The sequence below is a fragment of the Pinus tabuliformis genome, chromosome 7 (assembly GCF_031772625.1).
Source record: "Pinus tabuliformis cultivar Carrire ecotype Pingquan chromosome 7, CPIR1, whole genome shotgun sequence".
NCBI classification, from domain to species: domain Eukaryota; kingdom Viridiplantae; phylum Streptophyta; class Pinopsida; order Pinales; family Pinaceae; genus Pinus; species Pinus tabuliformis.
Window position 1 is genome coordinate 567,255,771 of NC_142293.1, and position 8,095 is coordinate 567,263,865.

Consider the following 8,095-nt stretch of genomic DNA (forward strand, 5'->3'; position numbering starts at 1 on the left):
TAAGAGGGATGACTTTGTAACAACCCTTAGTTGATTTTCCATGTAAATAAAATAAGACCAAGGTCATGGGACATGTATTCCAAGAAGAATGGTTGACATACATTATAGTGGGCATCACTTGTGGTTTAATAATGGCTATGGAAATTGGAAAAGGTAAAGAGGAAATAAATGATATTCAATTATGAGAAATAAAGAAAAATAGGAGAAAAGAAAGGTGAAGAGACACAAATATGCATGTAAAGGAAATTATAGAGAAAATGAAGGAAAAGGAAAGTAAAAGGAAAAATGAAAGGAAGAGGCTACACTTCAATGATAAAAAGGCATCAGAGAAACAATTCACAATTTTTTGTTAGTTTTGGCTTCCGATAAATTTCATAGAGAGAGAGAGGTCCAAGAAAAGAGAGCAAGCAAAGGAAAGAAAAGGAAGAAAAGGGAGTGCAAGAAGAAAGTTGGATCAAAAGCTACAGTAGGATTACATTGTAGGTAATAGGTTGCATGTATGTATTCCTTGTTGAGATTTGTGTGCATGGGACATGCATGTGGTTCCTTGGTTATTTGTTGTCATTGGCATGGATATTTTCCCGGTGTAACATCCCTCGTGAAAATTCCACGTAATAAAAGTTAATAAAGGAAAAATAATAACCACGGTTGATGGGACAATTATTCCAAGTTGAATGTTGGGAAAGAAATCCTAGTGTGGGTATTCATTTGGTTTATTATGGCTAAGGAAATTGGAAAAGGCAATGGCTAAGGCTTTGAAAAGGCAAAATGGAATTTTTGGCACATTTTTTATGAAAATAATGGAAATTAGGAGAAAAGGGAGATGAAAGGTCACAGGTTGCATGAGGAGGAAAATGAAGGAAAATAATGGAAAATGAAGAAAATAGAGGCCTCATTAATAAAAATTCTTTTGAGGATCATTTGGTAACCTTTTGTTAGTTCAGTTTTGGAGCTCTCTCATTATTCTCTCTCTATCTCTCTCACTCTTGGATAATTGGATTTTTATTGGATCATTTTGGCATTGGATCAAGAAAGGCAAAGAAGGCAAGAGGAAGCAAAGATCAAGCAAGGAAAGGCACGATCAAGCAACTACAACAGGATTCTTTGCAGGTATCTATTTGCATATGTATTTTCCTTTCTAGATTTGGAATGCATGGTATTGCATGTGGTTCTTTTGCTATTATGGCATGGATTTTGCTAGGTGTAACAATGTTTTTAGGCTAGCCTTGTCATTTTTGGATAGCCATGGTGTGATGGGGTTCTTGTGTTTTGGTTGAGCTACATTGCCGGATGGATTCAAAGTTAAGTGAGGTGGATATCTAAAGATAGAGCACATGGACTAGTGGTCCCTGAACCAGAATGTGGATCACGGTAAAGCCACTGGCCTAGTGACCCCTAAGCTAGATTGTGGGTTGCAGTAAAGCCATGATTATGTTGCCTCGATGGGTCTAACAATCCTTGCCGTTAATGGAAGGATATATGGTAAAGCCAAGAGGTGGATTACTCCCCGTTGGGCCTAGTAATCCTGGGTTTGGGATATACGGTAAATACTGGAGAGTGGGTCTTGTTTTAGGGCCTAGTGATTAGAGATTGGATTGCGGTAAAGCCTGAGAGACCTGGAGACAGGAAAATTCCTCACGGTGTAGATGGAGAAATCCAATGGAATCCATGCTTGTTTGGCCTAGTGATTGGGTGGAGATCATGGTAAATCTTATTATGACATGTTTATTGTGTTGGCCTAGTGATCCAGGATGGATCACAATAAATTTTGGTTTCTAATGATGAGGGTGAGGTGGTTTAGCCTCAGGATGCCCTGGTGGGTTCTTTGGTTTGAGTCCCACATTCATGCTTGGAATATGGCATGGGGGTGAATGGCTGAAGAGAGATTTGGCTCAGCCATTCTATGGTCACGTGGAACGTGGTAGTCCCATCCTGAGTTTTGATTTTGTATCATCAATATGAGGTTATTTCTCCTTGTATTTCTATGAGTATTATACTGATTTATATGTGGATCATATGGCTATCATTTCATTGGTATTTCAACTGCTATTATGTTGGTTATATATGTTTTTGATGACAATGGATATGTATGGCTCTCATCATGTTTTTAATTGCAAATGAATGGGCAATGTATCTATGGCCTAATAGATGATAATGCAACAAATGACAATGAGGGAACAATGGTTCTTAGCAGTTCTCAAATAAGTATGAGATACCTATGCTTAACTATGTTTTTTACACCTGTAGATTACATATTTGTGATATGTTTGACGAAATGCCTTTCATGGCTAGTAGGGGTTCGGTTAAGGGTTTATTCAACTATTTTCTTTTGCATCATTATTCCCTGTTATTTTATTGTTCTGGAGATGTCATTCAATTCTGGGTAGTGACCTGGGCTCTAGGCCTGAAAAAGTGGCTCAAAACCCGGGGACGCTGGCACAGCACTAGAAAAAATAGTCCCTGGACGTTGGCATGCCTATAGCATGAGAGCATCCAGAGCCTCTTGGACACTGGCAGACTTATAGCATGAGAGCGTCCAGAGGTTAAGTGGTCAAAAACATTAGTGGGACCCAGGGGCTAGCTACCTGAAGAGTTGGGATGGTTCTTAGGGGTCCTATAGCTGATGTGGAAGGTATGTATGTTGTGTTTCCATCGATTCCATTTCCTTAAGGTCACATAGGAGATTAAATCTAATCATAGTAGCCTCTCATCGCATGTTTACCCCGGTTAGCTGGTTACTTGGGTATATGTGGGAGGAGGGTATTACATAGTGGTATTAGAGAATGGTTCACCCCTTGGACTGGATGGTCTATGTGTGTTGGTCATGCATTCATGTCATTTGCATATGTGTCTCTTATTCTTGCATTCCATGTGCGTGTTGCATTGCATGGTGTTGATCATGGTTGTAGTGATGTTGCCATGTGGAAGTTGATGTTGTTGTTGTGGGATGCATCGTCATGAGTGTATGACTGGTTACATGTTGTTATACGTCGATTACATGTGTCATTGTTGTATGCTTGGTGATATTCTTGTATGCTTGGTTACATTATTGTGTGCTTGGTTGCATGTATCATTCTTGTAAGCTTGGTTTCACGTATTGTTCACTTATGCTTGATTATATGTGTTCATGCATGTGTGTGGTTGATTACACATTGATTATACTTGTTAATGTTTGCATGTGGCCATGTGCACATTGGCGTAATGGTTGTTTTCATGCATGAGGTCATGGTATGTGTAATTGATATGGTCATGCATTGATGACTGGACTCTAACTAGAATGATGCTTATGTGTTGATGCACTTGTTTTTATATGTTTATATGTTTTTATGATTATACATGTATCACGTTGATTTGATGATCTTGAAGATGATGTATCCTCCCCAAATTATGCTAAGGTACATTGGTTTATTGTGATTTAATTTATCTGTGTTAGGTCCCTAGTGTAACCCCTTACTGTTATTAGTGCAACCCCCTTATTATATTGTTGTGCCCATGTAGTCACCATATTGTTATTATTGTGCCCCATAAAAGCCCACTATTGTTATTTTTTTTCCCTTACATTATTATTTTTATGTCGGCTCTGATTATATTATGACCCCTTAGACTCCTATATATAGAAAGGAGGTATTGTCATTTGTATCATCCAAGAATTGTTCCTTTGTGTAATGTAAAGGAGATTTCCCCCTCGAAGACTCTGATTCTGAAGTCATTTATCTATATTTTCTATCTTTTTGTGAGCTGGTTTCTTAACATTTGGTATCAGAGCTTTGGATTCTAGGGTTTCGCTGATCCAAATAGGTCAGCATGGAATTTTCGCTATAACATTTTCTCTACGAATTTTCAGAAGCTAAAAAATACCCATTTGATCTAAAATCGTTCTGAACCTCAAGTCCGAATTTCAGATCTTGTATCACATATTTTAGGATATATGATCTGAGGAAGTTAGGGTTTTTGCAAGCTCTAGAATTCCATCTCAAACAGGTTATCGTGGAATTTTCGCTATAATTTTTTTTCTACGAAGCTTCTGACTCTGAAATTAAAACCCATTTGAGCATAAATCTTGATGAAGCTTGAGCCCAAAGTTTAGATCTTGTTTCTCTATATTTTCATAGATACAGTCCAAGACCTTTAGGGTTTCTGCAGACTCCCGAATTACATCCCAAACAGGTGACCTTGGGTAAATCATCATAACTTTCGCTCTGAGCATCAAATTGAAATTTTGTAAGAAGTTACAGAAAGAGGACAGACTGTACTTTTATTTGTATTTTTTCAGTTTCGAAGGTTGAAATAGTGACACGTGAAACTTCATACAAGTTCGCTCTACTGAAAAAGTATATAATCAGGTCATCTTGGGAGATTGGGCATAACTCTTTCTTCGAGAAACCAAATTCAATCAGACTGGTGGCATTGGAAATAGGATGCAAAGGGCTACCAGAGGTTGCAATTTTAGACATTGGAGATCCAAAATTTCAGAGATACAACAGATTCAAGAAAAAGTGATATCAGGAAGTTTGATGGCAAGGATCCAGTAAATTGGATACTATAGATGGAACAATATTTTGATCTACATGATATACAACTGTTACAAAAGGTACATATTGCATCTTTATATTTAGAACCAAATCAATTTGTATGGTATACAGGGCTTTGTTCTCATAAACCACTTGTCACCTAGTCAATTTTCACGGAGGAAACGATAGCACATTATGAGGATACAAAGAGCAACACCTTCTTTAGCCAATTGATAAATATCAAAAAAAAGGTTTCAATGGTAGAGCACATTGAGGACTTCCAAAAATTTAATATAAGGGTAAATAATATTCCAGAGAAGCAAAGAATTGATTTCTTCATAGGGACTTTAAAGGATAACATTCAACATGAGGTTTGTCTTTGGGAAACTGATTCATTGGAGAAGGAATTCAGGTTGGCGAGAAAAATTAAAAGCAGAATTATGGAAACAAGGAATCCTACCACTCACAACTATAAACATGGAAGTGTCTTTGCTCCTAGCCTTCCACAACCTACAAGGTTTACACAACAACAATTGGAAGAAAAAAGAGAAAAAGGGCTTTGTTACAGTTGTGATAGAAAATACAATAAAGGTCATAAGTATGCTGAGAAGAAATTATTTTACATAGATTGTGAAGAGGAGGAAGAAAAGGATTAAGAAATGTCAAAAGAAGAGGATATACACAAGGAACTAACCCTAGATAAAGAAGAAATGAATCCGACCAAATCTTGTAAAGCGTTGGAAATAATTACCACTCCTCAAACTCTCAAGATAGAAGGACATATCAAGAAGAAAAACGTTCAAGAAAGTGAAAGATCACATCGAGCATCAAGAAATGAATCTAACCATATCTTGTAATGCATTGGCAGGAATTACCACTCCTCAAACTCTCAAGATAAAAGGATATATCAAGAAGAAAAAGGTTCAAGCAGTGAAAGATCACATTGAGCATCAACAACAAGTTCTCCAACTTTTAAAGGATAACCCCACTTTGGTGCAGAATCAAATGAAACAATAGGCAGATCAACATCGCAGTGAAATAATTTTTGATGTAGGTTATTGGGTATTTTTACGAATACAACCATACAAACAAATTTCCCTCAAGCAATATAAGAAGGATAATAAATTATCACCAAAGTACTATGGTCCTTACAAGGTGCTACAAACGGTTGGTACTATGGCATACAAATTGGAGCTTCCTGCATTTTCCTAAGTGCCCCCAGTTTTCCATGTTTCATGCTTAAAGAAGGTTATAGGTGACAAGCTCCCAGTTCAAACAATATTGTCGAAACTTAATGAGGAAGGAAAAATCATATTGGAACTTGAAGTAGTCATGGAAACAAGAACCCGATAGCTAAGAAATCGATCAATTTCAAAGTATCTCATTAAGCAGTAAAACTTACCCACTGAAGGTTCCACATGGGAGGACAAGAATTTTATACAGAAGCATCCAGAACTACTCGAGAATTGAGGAGAACACTTTTTGAAGGAGAGGGGCATGTTAGGTCCCTATAATACTAGTGTAACCCCTTATTGTTATTAGTGCAACCCCCTTATTATATTGTTGTGCCCATGTAGTCCCCATATTGTTATTATTGTTCCCCATAGAAGCCCACTACTGTTATTGTTGTGCCCTTACATTATTATTGTTATGTCGTCTCTGATTATATTATGACCCCTTAGACTCTTATATATAGAAAGGAGGTCTTGTCATTTGTATCATCCAAGAATTGTTCATTTGTGTAATGTAAAAGAGGTTTCCCCCTCAAAGAGTTTGATTCTGAAGTTGTTGATCTATCTTTTCTATATTTTTGTGAGTTGGCTCCTTAACAAGCTGACATAGTATGCCTTGTAGGAAAGAGATCAAATGGCTAGCAAGATGGTATAATACAAAGACTCTCCCTTTGAATCAGGTGAGCAGTGTGATGTTGGGAACTCTTCTGATTTGGCAGACACATTGAGAAGCTTGAAGGAAGAAATAAGGAGTTGTAAGGTAGACAATGACACTATCATACAGGCACAAGAGAAACAAGCATAGGTTAATGCTATACTACTTCAAAGTTTGTCAGAATTGCAACTACAAGGGCCTCTTTGGATCAGCCATGGACAGGAGGAAATAACTAATGGGGTATATGATAGTAGGTCTCATGGTGGCCACATTTCAGATAGAGATGACACTATTATAGATGGAAGGTTGTTGGATACTCTAGATAGGAGAGATGATGGATACAGGTACTATTCTAGTTCTAGTTTTGATGGACATCATGATTGTCATCATTATCATCCATACAGGAGGAGTGATAGGGGATACTTGCCAGATGAGTTTAAGAAAGCAAAGACACCTACTTTTGATGGAGACTTGAATAAGCCAAGAGATGCAGAGGCTTGGATACTTGGGATGAACAAATTCTTTGAGTTGCATAATTACATAGATAACATGAAGTCCAGAGTAGTGATCTTCACCTTGAAAGGTAAAGCATACATTTGGTGGGAAGATATGAAGCAGATCAGAGACATCATGACAGATGACTTGAGTTGGCATGAGTTCAAGAGGCTTTGCAGGAAGACATACTTTTCAGAAATGTACTACGATAGTAAGGCCAAAGAATTCTATGAGCTAAAGATGGGATCAATGACAGAAGAAGAGTACAGGACTAAGTTGTTGGATCTATTGAGGTATGTACCATATCTTAAAGATGAGAAGGCTAATGTTAAGCAATTTGTTAGTGGATTTCCATTAACATTTAGAGATCGGATTGAGTATGATGAGCCTTGGTCACTTAAGGAAGTTATTGGGAAAGTGGAGCATTGCTATGAACATTCAAAGAATAAGAATGAATCTCAACAAGGATGGAAGGGAAAATACAAAGGTAAAGGTAAATGGAATCCAAAAAGAACAAGGCCTCAGAATGCACATGAGAAAGAAAATGTGGCACCACAAAAGAGGTTCAATGCAACTAGGCAGGGACATGGGTCACAGCAGCAACATAGGGGTGATGTTACTGGTCAGTTAGAGTGTTGGACATGCAGTAAGGAGAACCTTAAGAGATATTTTCCACAGAATCAAGGTGGTAGGCCTCAAATATATAGTGTGCAAGAGGCATAGACTATTGGGGATGTTGGTCAGAGTGCTCCTAGTATTTATGGAGCATCGGATAACAAACAGGCAGACCATCAGGCATCTATTATTGAGATGGATGGTAAGATTTGTGATCAAGTTATTTCTATGTTGATTGACCCTAGATCTAATTATAGCTATGTTAGTCCTAACTTGGTGGATAAGTGTGGTTTGAGTAAGGAATTGCATGTAGAATCTTGGTTAGTGCAGTTGGCTACAAGTACAAAGAAGAAAATTCATCATTGGGTAAGTGCTTGTGTATTTGACTTAACTAATGCTCCAGCTACATTTATGTGTTTGATGAATAGTGTGTTGTGTCCATATTTGGATAATTTTTTTTATTGTTTTCATTGATGACATATTGGTATATTCTAAAAATGAGGAAGGGCGTGCCCAGAATTTAGTAGTAGTGTTGAGGTTATTGAGAGAGCAATAGTTGTATGCTAAGCCCAACAAGTGTAGTTTGT